Consider the following 6,773-nt stretch of genomic DNA (forward strand, 5'->3'; position numbering starts at 1 on the left):
TGGGTAATAACAATTTTCCATGTTTTGTTGTCTGATATCTTCTTGTGTGAACCTGAGCTTGCCAGTTGACCTGCCTGTGCCCTGTCTAAATGATTATCTATTTTAAATTTGATTTTGCTGTTAGCAGGTCATTTATCCCTAGTGCCTGGGACACACAAGGTTTACCGTTCAGTCCCTGTTACGTCTAGTATCGCCTGCCAATTATTTAGTTGTAGAGATAAAGTAAAAATATTGTAATTGGCTTTAATTAAAATCACCACTAAATTGAAATAATTTTTAAAGTAAAATCAGTTACAAGATAACCTGGAAATTAATTGACTCTCTGATTTTGGATAACTTCTGAGTTGCCCTCCCCGCCAAAAACCACAAAGTTGCCAAGAGTCTGTGTCGTATTTTTTAAAAAAAAAACCCAAAAACTGTAAAAGTCTGAAGTCATGTCATCCTCTTTATTTTAAACACTGAATCAGACAATTTTATACTAAAAATCCAATATGGGTGTGTGCTCAGTTCTACTTCTGTAGAGATCATTTTTGCCAAATGTGCACAGAGCTGTCAGTTGTTGACATGAGTAGAAACATTGCAGTGAAATGCTGTCGTGGCTTTAGTTGGGAAGATGTAGTAAATGCAAACTTGTTTATTCCCCGTGGGTCAAGTGTTACAAGCCTTTAGGCATGTCAGCTGTATATCTTTTCCTTCTGCAAGCCTTTAAAAAAAAAAGACAACAAGACAATAATTCATTATAGTTCACGTTTACAGATCTTTTACTTATAAGCTCTGTGCACTGTACGCTTGTTACAAATGCAGTATAATAGTTTGTACTGTAAGTTCCTTGGCAGCTGGAAGGATGCTGAAATAAGAAAAAAAATAACCAGATACTATCATTGGACATCTCTGGAGCCAGGAAGTCAGCACTTTTGTGTTTACAGGGTTTTTTGGGGGGTTGGAATGGGGTGTCTAACAATATTCTCATGCGCATCCTTTAACTCTTAATGATGTCAAGCCAAACTAGTGAAGTTGAAGGGAGGGCTGCCTTTAAGGAAGTGAGACCATGTGCTCCAAGTCCCTTTTTTTTCCTGGCACCGCCACACTTTTCTCTGTACATTGAGTTAGTTGCCATCCTGGTTAGTAGCCAGATTTAATCTAACTAAAGCATAGTATTGTGGATTATTTTACCTTTTTTGAGTTAAGATGCAAATAAGCAATCTCCAGGGTGATATTCCACTATTTTTCTGTCTCACCAGAATTACTGTGTGAGTAGTTTTTATCTGATAATGCAGCTTACCATGCTGTGCTTTAGGACTTACACAAGCTGCTGCACAGCACATGTTGGATTTACCTTAATGTGTCAGCCTATTCCTTTAAGTCCTGTTGTGTACTTTATTTGGGATCCCCTGCAGAAGTGCAATATGCACCTTGGTCAAAGCCTACCATTTCTATGTTAATCCTTCTCTCTCTTGACATGCTGATGGCTTGTGATGCCATAGCTGTGATCACAAATAGGTGACAGCAGGAAGTTATTATAGAATGCCCTTGATACAGAGACTTGTGTAAAGTGATGTGGTGGTTTGTCTGAAATGTTAATTTAACTTCATTTCTTCGTTTTTTGTAACACCTCTGTGCTACTCGAGGCCACATAGTCTGTCTGTTGTTAGGTGACAACTCTGGCTGATTAGTGTTGATTTGTATTGCATTGGATTCCATTTTTATTAGTTGTCGTTCATGCAATAAGTATCAACTCATCTTAATATATGCTAACTAAATCTCACTGCACGTTGATTTAAAAAAAAAAAAAAAAAAAACCTCATAACCCGGGGTTGCCATTGTTTAGAAGGGCTTTGCATTTCTAAACTGACACAATACCTTCAGGTGAGGACATTATCAGTTAATAGTTTTAAGTAAATGGATAGCCCTTTGCGGGTAGCAGAGTGATTCAGTAAGTTATCATTGCTACCTCAAAATTCCAAATTACTGGATTTGAATCGTAGACCAACCACTGTCTTTGGGTTAGCTGCATGTTCCTTCCATGTTCACATTTTTTCCCTTGCACTGACTACATAAGTGTGTAGTCATATCTAAGTAGGCTCTATGTGAGTGCTTTTGGGTGTGTGTTATAATTTACTTTGCCATTTACTAGTGCCCATCCAGGTTTGGTCCCTGCTATGCCTCCTAATGATGTTGTGATTCTCCACAAGTCTTAAACTGGTTTAGTTGTTTCTTTTAATGAATTAATGAGCAGTCTAACAATTGAAAAGAAGGCTGCAAGTAACATCCTGACTTGGCCACTTGCCTAGCGCAAATCCCCTCAACATCCTAGTAAATGAAAGGTTTCAAGAGGCATCTGCAATCCCTAATTAATCAGAGCATGTTTGAAATCCATTTAGAACATGTGTGCTGTCTTCACTCTATGCCAGCCTATTAGATTTGTAAGCAGAAAAGTTGTTAGGAAAGAGAGGAGAATCAAGACAAACATTTGACTCACAGTGGCGATGCAGCCATCCCTTGCACGCTTCTAAAATAGCCCACTATTCTCGTGTATGAACTGTAATATTTTCATGTCTCCTAAAGCAGAAATAATTGTCAACCTCACTATAGTTTGATAGCCTTATGTAACTTTGGAGACCTTTCTAGAGTCACTGCTCACTGGGTTCATTGCCGGTGTGTACCTCTTGTTGGGCCCTACAATAAGGCTTCATTGTGTTAGTTACCTCTGCTGTATGTCTAGAGTATACCTGGGATGGTACAACTACTAGGTTTTTCATATCTTCCTACTGGTGATCCATTGTCCTTGGTGTCACAGGATACTTTTTTTTTTTCTAATCACATGTGTATACTAAATTGTTTTCCATGCTTATTGTCCCTAAATTTCCACTGCTGTTGAATCCTTTGAACACAACATTAAGCTAAACCACCTAGGAAATGGTGTTGGATGAAAGGTTACCTTTAAATCTTCTATTAGTCTTCGACATCTAAGTAGGTTGTGTTTGAGCCATTTCTGGGGCTGTTGAACATTTCTGCTTTTTGTGGGTCCTCCAACTGGACATCTTGGTGTTTTACAACTTTGTGTAAAGACATTGCTGAATGCAGCACAGTTTTGGACAAACTTTGATGTTGGGAAACCCTTTTTTTTACTAAGCCCTGGTAAAGTGAAACTGCTTTTTGAGGTGGTTTAGACACAGCTTTGAGTACTCTTGACTCCTTAATCCCGGCTACTGTGGCTATTTTTAAGTCACTTTGACCCTGTTTTTAAAACATCTTTCTGTCTACTGAAATAAATGCCCATAATCTTGGATATTGAACAGTCTGCTTTGTAGTGTTGAGCAGTATCTGTTTATTGCCTACTCTCTAAGGAATTTTATTAAAATCGACAAGGTTCAGTCACTTCTGAGTGCCTCAACCTCTGCTGATAGAAACCAACACCTTGAGTTGGGATAATAATAATAATAATAATGATGATAATGTTTTAATCACTGTGTCCAGCAGGGAGTGTTGGATGGACTAAATTCCAGTGTTTGACTCGTGCTATGGAAAGGTTGTTAAAATTCTGCTTACAGTGCTGCCTCAAACAGAATAACCACAACATCACCTCAGATAGATAGAAAGATGGACAGAACTTTATTTATCCCCGGGGGAAAATTTGGCTTTTTACAGAAGCTCTTTATCTAGTCACACTTGTATTTATTTAAATATAAAAAAAATCAAATATAGTGTATGTATAAGTGTGTGTGCATAATCGTATATTATATTATGTGAAGACTGAAAACAAAGTAAAACAAAAATTTGTTAGGTAGAATTCCCAGTGGGGTCTGGGCAGTCTTTTGATGCATTCATTTAAAGATAAAAAAAATATAGTGTGTATGTACTGTATATGTGTGTGTGTATATCGTATATTACATGAAACCTGAAAACAAAGGCGACCGAGTTAGAAACATTTATGTTAGATAGAATGCCCAGTGGGGGCTGGGTCGTCTTTTGGCCTTGGAGCCCCTGCAGATTTTGTGAGTTTTTTTTTTTGTTTGTTTTGTTAATGTCCTAACGGCCATCTGACCTTGTTTGGTTGTTACTATTAGACAAGAATATTAAAGAATAAGTATTTGTTTTTCTTTTCTTGTAACTTTCTCTCTGTTGTCTCGAGAACTATGGTAGATTTAAAGCCCTAAGCTGCAGTTTATTTGTGTAAAATGAAGCAATGTGATGTTAAGTGAGGAAGCAGATTAATAAGATCCAGGCAGTGTGACGGCGGAGTGTTTGTGGTATGGGTGGCGGTGGTCTGTGTTCCGTTTCTGACTGTGAATGCTTCTTCGTGGCACTTCATTTAGTGAACCTCAGCCCTGTCAGAAGTGGACCCTTTTTGTAACCCCATACTAGATGATGATAATAATAAAAATAAAGAAAGCGGGAAACGTCTCCCTAATGAGCAGAAACAAACAATAAGAGAACTGCCTGTTCTCAAACTGGGGGTCTACAGCAGGAGCTCAAGGGGCCCATGAAACTCAATCTGCGGCTGGGCTGGCGTGCTGCCCGTGACTTTGCTGACTTAGGCCTAATGCAGTGTGGTGGTGTGACATCACTTTAAAAACGTGAGGGTCCACAGGGGATGGTGATGCACTCTGAAACCGCTTCTCAGTTTTCGCTGGCGTGTTTGACCCCATGATCTTTACTGAAGTGTCCCTTCTGCACGTGTTTCCTTTACTGGTAAAAAGGCCTTTCTTTGCCAGACACCATGATTCATCACGGTGTTTGTTTAATCATTTTTTCCCAGTGTACTTGAGGTCTGAATTAAAGGCTTTAATTGTTTTCTTCTTTGCTGCTCATCACAGAGTCTCTAAAGGTGGCAGTTAGGACTCCTCATCTGTTGCTGGCGCATTGCAGGTTTGCGTCTTTCTGAAGCCAGTGTCACATTACATGACTTGTAGTCAGAGGGGGCCTCAAACTTGATGTTTGTAGCTAATTATCTCCACACCTGAGGAGGTCAGATTAGATGACTACATGACTACTTTCCAGCACAATGTCACATTTCCATAATATTAAAACAATCGTCCTGCCATCTTCCTGATGGAGCCGGTGGCAGTGCGAAGGGTTTACAGACCAGTTCAGTCCCAGTCTCTGCCCCCTTTATTTTTCTTTCTGTTGTTGTACATAAATATGTGACATCAGAAAACTGAGCTCACACAGACATGTTCCTTATTTTTCGTCACTGCTTTAAATGCTCTGTACTTCTAGCTATGTGCTCATTGGCTGTCAGCTTTAATAATAATGATAATACATTTTATTTATATAGTGCCTTTCCCATGCTTAAGGCACTTCACACACACACACACACACACACACACACAGCTCACCTCTTTCGACAAAAGACAAAATGAAAGGGCCGAGTTATAGATTGGTTGGACTGAGTAAGTGTGTTGTATGTCAGACTACACGACTGGTGTTAACTGACATGGGCTATGACTGACTCTGATTTTCCAGGGTTATGGTAATGAAGCTCAGTGAGTTTTTTATTTATTTATTGACTCGAGGTACCTGTCTTTTAGGGAGTCAAGGCTGGGTGGGGCATTCCTTGTGTGATTTTGGGCTACACATTAAATTAATTGTTGTGACTGAAAATGATGCAAGAGTCATGCAGCATAACGATGCTTTATGCCGAGGAAGTTGTTGGCAGAGTGGCACTCATGTTTCAGGGAGGAGTCTGAACCCACCATATTGTGCATTACAAGGCAGCACCTTTGCCACTTGTAGTGTGGTCACATTTGTAGTTACTTGTTGACAAAATAGACCAGCGGTTCCCAAACTCAATCCTGGGAACCCCTGAGGCTGCAGGTTTTTGTTCCAACCAACTTCCATTTTTCATTGGACTCTTAGCCCAATTAAGAGAGTCATTATTTCCCAGTTTCTGTGTTGTGGAGGCAATGTAAAAATTCTAAAGGTCTGGTAAATTTTTATTAAAATGTAATAAGTAGTTATATGGGGAATATGTAATTTGTTTTAAGTTGTTAACAGTATTTTGAACCTCATTTCAATTCTGCTTTTCCAGGTATTTCTGGTTATTTAATTGATTATTTAATTAATTAATTAGTGAGTCAGACTCTGAAGTCGTTGCTGCTTTCATCATCCCGAGTGTCTGCTATGCTGGTTGTTGTCACTATTGGGGTTAAATGAAGGGAGCGAACTACAAAAGAAAAGGGAGAAAATAACAGGAAAACAACAAAAGAGAGTTAAGCATTTACAGCTTTAGAGAAAAATAGAAATATTTCTAAATATCTTATAAATGTAAAAACCATTCTGAATGCAGAATAAGAGAAGAGTAAAAAAGACCAGCTAATTAAATGAGATCAGTTGTTATCGGTTATTATCACCGATTGTGAATCTGGTTGGAACAAAATCCTGCAGCCACCGGGGGTCCTCAGGACCGAGTTTGGGAACCACTGAAATAGACTGTGGCCAACCCCAAAATTAAAACATCTACCAAATGTTAAGAGTAAACACCTCGGCCTACATCTGCACCTCCACGGCCAGCATTATTAGATGTGCCCTGTCTCACAAACAGGAAGTACCAGGACTCTAACGACTTGAACCTGCGTCCTTTTGCTGAGATATCAGGAGCGCCGTCCACCCCTTTCCACCGACCTCATGACCCCCAGCTCTCCGAATCCATCTACTGACTTCATAGGAAGAGTCACCAGGGACGTGAATGTCACCGCTGAGGTAAGTAAACCTCTCGACAAGGTTGACACTCTCTCCGCAAACAGACACACTGCTGATGACCATGCCAAAGA

This window comes from Polypterus senegalus, chromosome 12 (assembly GCF_016835505.1).
Source record: "Polypterus senegalus isolate Bchr_013 chromosome 12, ASM1683550v1, whole genome shotgun sequence".
Taxonomy (NCBI): Eukaryota; Metazoa; Chordata; class Cladistia; order Polypteriformes; family Polypteridae; genus Polypterus; species Polypterus senegalus.